Consider the following 8506-nt stretch of genomic DNA (forward strand, 5'->3'; position numbering starts at 1 on the left):
CGGGGGGGTTGCCGGGCGGGAGCAGGTGCAGGTGCGCGGTGACCCCCAGCCAGCCTGGCGATGCCGTGTTACGGGCTTCGTTATTGCCAGGGCTTCATCCTTAGCCCCTTCCAGGAAATAAAAGATACTTTTACCATCCTCATTTATTTTTATTTTTATCTTTTTGTCTGTCCTATGGCGCTCCCCCGAGTCCTGGGAAGGTGCCAGTGGGAATTTCCCACTGACAGACTGGGCCTGGGCAGCGGCGGGGGGGGGGGGAGGCAAGGGGTGGCTGGGGTGAGGGGCAAAGCGAGGGTGCGTGGGCCAAAGGTGGCTGGGACAGAGGTGCAGCAAAACGAAAAGGAGGGTTTCGGTGGAGGTGAGAAGCAGGAGAGGCCTGACTGTGGTAAGGCTGTGTGGCTGGCAAAGTCCCTTGGTGTTCGATGCTTGAAACCAGCTGGGAAAACCTGCTGCTGTAGAAAGGAGGCACAAACCTGCTCGAATAACCTCACCCAGGGCGCCACGGCCAGCAACCGCTTGCTCTGGTGGAAGGTGGTGGTCAGTGGGGTTCCATCCACCCTGCATGCGATTCAGGTCAGCTTAATTTTTTTTTTCTTTTGTTATGAAGGATAACCATAAGGACATAATATTTTTACGCATGAAATAAAACCCTAGATGTGGTGTTGGGTAGGATTAGATTTTTAAAACCATGTGGGCAAATTGGGGAAATGGTCTGGAAGAAACAGGAGGCAGCGGGGTAAGGATAAGTGGAAAGTCGTACACTGGAGCAGCGATATGAACTCCCCAAGTACAGAGGAGGGAGGGATGGGTTAAGTAGCCATTCTTCAGAAAAAGGATCAAAAGCTGAATTCGAGTCAGCTATGTCATGGTGTTGAGGTGATGGAAAATAAGTTGAGGGGCGATGTGGGGTAATTGGATCCAGCCCAGCAGAGAGAACGAGCGGAAGTCGAGGAACCATTACCTACCAGGGAAGCCTGAAAGAACTGAAATTCTCTAACCCAAAGGAGAAGAGAACTGAAGTCTTTAAGCACATAAAAGGACATAATCTTTGCTCCTTGTCTGTGATGGAGAAGGGGAAAAAAAAATAGAAAAGAAGGCTTAAGTCACAGCAGGAAAGACTCAATTTAGATGTTAGGAAAAACTTTCTAATGACAGGGATAATAAAGAATAGGCTGCCTGGGGAGTGGAGAGCTTTAAGATCAAGTTAAGCAACATCTGTCAGGGATGTCCGAGGTTTAGGTGATCCTGCGTTGGGTTAGCAGGATGGACTGGTCTGACCTTTCAAGGTCCCTTTCAGCCCTAATTTCTCTGTGGTTCTGCGGGCCAACATTAATCTTCTTAATGGTATTTAAACAGTCAGCAGCTTCTCTTAAGTAACTGCTAGCAAGTCTCTTCTCTTGCCTGCGGTTTAAAATTAACTTAATTTCCATGCATCACTTTCACCCTCCAGCTCCCAAGTCCTGCATAGCCAACCAGCAGCTGAATTCCTTGACTGCTTGTCGCTACCTTCCTTGCGGCTCTGTAGCTATCCACAGTGAAAAAGGAGAGAGAGAGAAAAATGCTGCATATCGGTGACTATGTCCCCAGTGCAAGGGTGGCTGCCTTTTCCACATTCACACATAGGAGACATGGGCCCCCTTCTTGGGCTAGCCAGAGCTCACATGCAGTGGACCTGCCTTTCCACATTGCCGGCAGCTTTCTGCGGGAGCTTGTTGTGCCCTGCCTCTGGCAAAGGCTGGCCTGTTTCTGAAGGGAGTCGTCTCAGACCATTGGTCTTCAGTGTCAGTTCGTCACAGGTCGAGGCTTGAGTGTCCCAAGTGTGTGTGGTGCTTGTGCCTGACGATGGGTACACCAACAGGTGTTGTAATTATTGTCCGCAATAATTGTTGTAATAATTAAAATAATGTTGTAATACATTGTCCACAAGTGATCTCTCTTCAAGTGGCACGGACTGGAGGAAGGAGGAGTCTGTGGTGTGAAGTTGGCCCTCAGTCTGGGAGCGTGTCCTTCCATCCCTTGAAACTACTAATGAAGGTGAACTAAGTATTTCATCTGCCAGCAACAGAGTAAGAGGGGAAGAAAAAGCCAGGCCATGATGAGCAGTATCTTCAATCCTTGCCTAGTGTCCTCGGAAAACAGGCGAGATGGTGAGTGTGCCCTGAAGGCGGGGTGTCTGCAAACTTCTTAGTTGTTTGCTTACAACAGAAAAGATGGCATTTCCATAGCTGGGAAAAACTGTCCTTAATGAGAGAGGGAATCACTGCCTGGAAGTCCTCATCTTTGGAAAGCAGCTCCCCGCTGAGCGGTGAGCTGCACCTATGGATTGTGACTGGGGAGACGCTGCTCAGTGTGACCATGAAAACTGTGTGGGTATCGTATCAAGAGGATCGCTGACCCCACGTCACAGCTGAGAGATCAGCGGTAGAGAAGACATCCATCAACAAATACAGGTTATCCAAAGTCAGGAAAACATGAGGCTTCCAAACCTTCCAAATCCTCCATAGTTAGTTATGTAAAACAGAAAAGATGGCCTTTCTATAGCTGAGGAAAATCGTCCCTGATGAGAGGGGAAACCACATGTATCTTACCTGCCCACAGAGAAGCAGTCGCAATTTCTCCCAATAATCTTCTCCAGTGGTTTTAACCAGCCGAGACAATTGTGGGCCAGATACACAGACCTTTGCATTCGCTTTTGTTAACAGAGCAAGATCTATCTCTGTGCAACGGGCAAGTATTAAGAATGTTATTTTATACGTGAGAGTAACATATAAAGAAACGAAGCGACCACCGCAGCAGCAGGTTGGAACACAGGGTCTTTCACTCCTGGCCCTGAGCTCCTTCTTCCAGACCGTGCTGGCAGCTCTGAGACGTGGGGGGGTTTGTTATTTATATGCATAATAAAACACCACCTGAATGCAGCTGGAGTCCTACCTCTGAGCAACATTAACATGCTTGTGACTTCATTTACAGCTATTTCACTTTGCCTCTCTTGATGCTGGGAATGAGAGTTTCAGGTGTGCTCCCCTTTAAAAAAAACACTGTGAAATATGCGTATGTTAAAGTTGGTTGTGCTTTTGAGGAGCCTATATCCCAAACTATATAGTAGCCGCTTTGTGCACAGATCGTACAAAGGCACAGTTCCACTCCAGTGAAAACTTATTTATCAGAACCACGACAGTATGAATCCGACTCATTAAATAAGACCTTAATTTTTTAAGCGAATGTTAGGAATAATACAAACACAGCGAGCTCGTAAGGGTCCTTGCAAGGTATTGGTGAAGCAAGCTTACTCTTTAATTGCTGCGACCTGGGAGAGGTTTTTTGGAAGTGCTATAAAAATCATGAGGTTTCTTGAGATATCCTGAACACTGCTGTATCCCACAGGATTGGGGGGAAGGATGAGATTAGCCACCCAAATGTAAGTTTATTTGAACGGAGCAATTTATATAAAGTGCAGCGGGATATTTCAAGATAAGAGGAAATCAGGACCTGTTTTATTTTTTGCCCAGACTCCACAACCTGGGGAACTCAGGTCCAGCTACACTTGAACACCCTGTGTTTTGGGCATTGCAATCTCAAAGTTTCCCATCTGAGGGGTGTTGCCAACTGCAGCGAGCTTGATCTCTGCTTAGCTCTGGAGCTGGAGCCAGACTGCTTGCTAACACAGTATGGCTGCAGGCCTTTTGGTGTTTTTACTCTGTGGAGTTTTTATGAGACCATATCTGTCAAACGTATGTGTGAAGATAAATCAAACAAGCACAGCCACGGCTATTAAATAAATGTGAAATCTGAGTGGCTTCCACCAGCCCCTCGGTCCCTCCCCCTCAGATGCCGTGTGTGCTGAGTGTTTTACAGAAAGAGGACGGCGAAGAATGGCTGGTTATGAGACCGGGAAAGCAGGGGGGAGGCAGCTCCTGAGGGAGGGGGTGATTTCCTTGCAGGGGGAAGCAGAGAGCTGGAAGATGGGTTCGGGGCTCACGCTGCTAAAATAGTTGGGTCTGGAAAGAACCTGGTTTGGATCTTGATGACTTTTGAAGAAGGAGAGACTGGACAAATTCCATCAGGGATGCGAGCTGACTGCCGTCACGGCATCTGAAGTGCAATGAAGATGGGGACTCAGCAGAGGAGGCAAGAAGGCAGAAATGTCATGAGGTAGTCGGTCTTGGGCCACATTTGGGGCTAATGCTGCGTGAGCACCATGAGGTTGTTGCGCCATGAATGCCGAAGCATGAGAAGGACATCAAGCTTCTACATGCCTCACAGCCTGTCTTCTCCTGGAAAATAAAATAATCTTGACCTGATCACCACCCAGATTTTCCCCCTATTCCCTAAACTGTTCTTCCCCCAGGAGAAGGGTTGTCCTTCCAAGGTCAGGGTTGAGGTTACTGACAGGTCAGGGAGGGCAAGGTCAGGCTTGAAGCTGACTGTCTGTACCAAAGCTGTCCCACATAGGGAGAGGGCCTTGCAGTTTCCAAAGCCATCAATCTCCTCCCCACTTTCATCAGCCATTCACCTCTCCCAGTTTTAAGTGGAAGAAAATACAGCCAACCTCTTCAAGCCCTTGTGTCGCGCCTCTGGGAGCTGCATTCTTGCTCTCGAGTGGTCAGTCACCGAAACAGAACGACCAATATATCACTCCTGGTGTCTTTATTTGTGGGGGTTGAAGTTAGATCGATGTATCTGAAGGCTACTGTAACCAGGAAATGATTCTTCTGATTTCTGGCAGCAGGGACACTTCTGGCACCGAGAAAGCATTTGTTGCTTCTCCCTGGCTGCACCGGGATTAGGCTGAACACGCTTATTTACCCCGAGGGAGAGCATCCTTGCAGGGGCGATGGGGACCTGACCAGAGTCAAAGCTGACAAATTGCATGGTAACAACGCATACGGTGCTGGTTCCAAAGGTAAAGCAGGAGGGGCAGCGCTATGCCATGTGCTCCGGACAGGGCCCATAAGGCAAAGATTATTTGGCCTGGCTCCCGCGTCTGTGAAATCATTGTGCCTCCATTGATTTTTAATGCTGATTGACACTAGAAGAAGATTTGATACATAATAGGAATACAGTCTGCTGCATGTAGGGTGTCATGATGTCGCTTGGTCCTTCTGTGTTTATCACCAATGTTCAGCTGAGTGAAAATAAATACTCAGAGGTGGTTTTTGCCAGTAAAAACATACAGGGAAAGGGAAGGCTAACATACTAGCAAGTGCATTTCTGCTGAGTCGCTAATGCAATGCAAAGTTATTATTAGTAATAATTAGCAATGCACGTGAGACTACCATTGAACAAATGATCTGTGAACACCCAAAAGGCCAGGAAAACTCTTAGAACCAATCTTTCTTTGAAAGTAAATAATTTAGATTGGATTCAGTGGACTCATAGGGCCTTGTTGATGTGCTGGCACTGTTACTTTCAACGAAATCTAAATCAGCCAATTTACACAAGCTGAAAATCTTACCCTAAGTTTTTTGTTGATCATCAGAGTCATTATTAATATTAAATATTTAAAGGTCTAGCTTTTCTTTCAGTGTTGGAGTTGGTTTTTTTAAAAGCATGCTATAGGTCCTGGTATATAGCATATACAAGCAGTTCTGTGATTCAGTTGCTACTTACCAGCAGAAACACTGAGTCCATACCATCATGTCAATGGGGAATAATTTTATTCTGATCCCAAATAACTGAACGCGCAGTTCAGAGGTCCTGAAGTGCTTTGTTGTCAGGGCAGAGCATGGGGCACAATTTGAATTTAGAATGGCGACGCAGAGGAAAAGGTGGTCGTGGCTGGTAGCAGCGATGTGCCTGCAACTTATCTGTGTGTGTAAACACCTAACGACCCCCACTCTGCCATCCAAGGATGGTATGTAGGTTTACAACATGTTTTACTCCTAAAACTGTGCTTTCCTATAGTGCAGTTCCTTTCACAAATGCAGATTTTCGTGGAACAGAAGTAACACAATGGTAACTTTCAATTGTCTGATCTTTATCTTCAGTTTATCCGACCTATCTCTCCTGTGGTCACCAGTCATCTTCTCTTTACATTGCTGCCCTGTAACCAGGGTAAGAACCTTGTTAAGATTGGGCTGGAGATGCAAATTGGCTTTGACATCTACTGTACTGCCTGCTGTGAGAAAATCCCCTCACATGGGCAGCATGCTCTGAGGCACAGGAAACGTAGGCAGTTGCCTTTGGGTGCCAGACTTTCTCTTTGCTTAGGCCAGAGGAGACAGGTGCTGTTTGCTGCTGGGGAATGGTGAAGGCAAAGCCCTGGTTTCTCACCATTCCTGTCACCACCGCTGGCCGTGCTGGCTGCAGGGAGCTTCCTTTTGCAGCAGCAATGGCTGTTTCTCCACCCCGTCCCACCAACGGCACTGGGAGCAGCAAGCCCTACCTCCAGGGTTTTCAGTGCTCTCCCATCTGGCCCTGCACCCTTCACCTCCCCAGGACAAGGTTGCTCTGGACTGGCCCCTCCTGCTCTTCAAGTGTGCCAGCAGCAGCTGGGGAAGTACAGGAAGATCTGTGACACCTACTGCAGATAGGGACTACCAGGGGAGTAACTGGAAACAGGCCCCGTGCAGAGGGGAAAGGAAGTTTTGGGGGGTGCAGATTGAGGAAGTGGGAAGGAGAAACATCCTAGCACTCCTCCCTGCCTGTCCCACCGAATACTCCTAAGAAGGCCCTCCACTTACCGTGGTCCTTTCCCAGCCCTCCTCCTTAGTCCACTGCCCCCAGAAGAGGTGCTAACTACCCCCAATTCCCCGTTCCCCCTCCAGATCCCAAGGCAGGATACCTCTGTCATTCCTGACAGCTACCCAACCTGTTCTTGAAGCTCTCCAGTTACAGAGGCTTCATGCCTGGATACTTTATGCATTGCTTCCATCTATTTGCCCTAATATTCCTGTAACATCAAGTTTGAATTTTTCTTACTGCAGTTTTAGCCTGTTAGTATTTCCTAACCTCTCCATTTTGGACAGGTTGGACCAAACAGTGCTTTTCTCCCCTTGCTGCAATCATTCATGAACTTAAAGACTTGTTGTGCTTGTCCTCGGTGTTCTTTTCTTAAGGCTAACCTTTACTGAGTCTTCCAGATTTTCCTCCCAGATCATGTTCTCTAGACCTCCAGTTATTCTTCCTGCTTTCTTCTGGACTGTATCTAATTAGCTCACATCTTTTGTTGGCTTTTCCAAGAGTATGGCACTGATGACAAACAGCTCGGTTTTTAATCTGTGCTAAACCTCAGCTCCAGTAGTTCCATATCCATATTTGTGCAGTCCGTTATTCCTCAATGTGGAATCTTGCTGTGTCCTTTCTTTTTTTTCCCTGACTGTTTCTTTAGTTTGTCAGGCTGTTTGGTTTTTTGGCTTTTTTTAAAATTCTAATCCTGTCTTCCATGTAATTGCAGATCCTCCCAGCTTTGGGTATCCTGCAAATTTAATCAACTTTCTTCTAGTTCACAGTCCAAGTCACTAATAGACTGGAGTTGGAGACAGAGAGAAACCTGCATGCCTCTGTATGTTCCTGTATGTGGAGAGTGAAATCCTGTTCACAGCCTTCGGGGTACCAGTGCTGTGTCTGCTCTGCAGTAGATAGACCACACATTCCTTACTGGTTTATGAGAATTTCATGCAAGACAGTGTCAAAGGACTTGCTCAAGTCAAGATACTGGCATCTGCTTCTCCTTACTGGCCTGCGAGGTCTGTCTCCTTGTTTTAAAAGGAAATTAGATGGGTTTGTCAAGACTAGACTATGAAGCTAATATTGGTTGCTACTCATCCCATTACATTCCAGTTCCTTACAAATAGCTTTTTTTCATTATTCAATCCAGAATTTTTCCTGTAGTTGAAATTAAATTCATTAGTCTATAATTCCCCAGCTCCTTTTTTTTTTCAAAGACTTTCTGATTTTGACTTTCCTTGCTTTTCCTATGCTTGTATACTAATTCTCAGTCATCCAGCCTACATTTCACTCTCTATACATAACCTCTTTATGCTCAAGGTCAAGAGCAGCAAGTCTAGTCAAACTGTTCTTTTCTTGTACTCCTTCTCCTTTCTCTGCACTTGTGTAGAGCTTGCTTGGGCAAACCACGTCTTGCTGCCTTCCTGTCCCAGCAACTAGCTGGGTGCAAAAAATCCCCCGTTACCACCAAAGCCTGGGCTGTGGCTGAAATCCGCTAGTTGCTTCCTTACTTGATGGTTTTCAGGAGGCTTGTCATGATGTTGAGGGCTACATCTGGTGACCTGTAGGCCACCCTATGCTGTTGATGCTTGTGTTGTCTCCCTCAGCTGTATTAGCTATAGCATTTCACCTGGCAGATGTTCCAGGCTACCCACCTCACAGTAGTGCCAACTTACTTATTTCTCTTTTTTTGGTCTTCTCAGAAATTATTGGCATGAATGAGATGGCCACATCTTCAGCAATGCCCAGCAACTATCCGTTCCAGCTGCTCTGCAGGAGAGGGAAGGGACACTGAGCACCACTGGCAAATTAAAGCTCTTCCCCCCCACGCCCCACC

The sequence above is a fragment of the Egretta garzetta genome, unplaced genomic scaffold (genome assembly GCF_000687185.1).
Source record: "Egretta garzetta isolate BGI_Z169 unplaced genomic scaffold, ASM68718v1 scaffold465, whole genome shotgun sequence".
Classification (NCBI taxonomy): domain Eukaryota; kingdom Metazoa; phylum Chordata; class Aves; order Pelecaniformes; family Ardeidae; genus Egretta; species Egretta garzetta.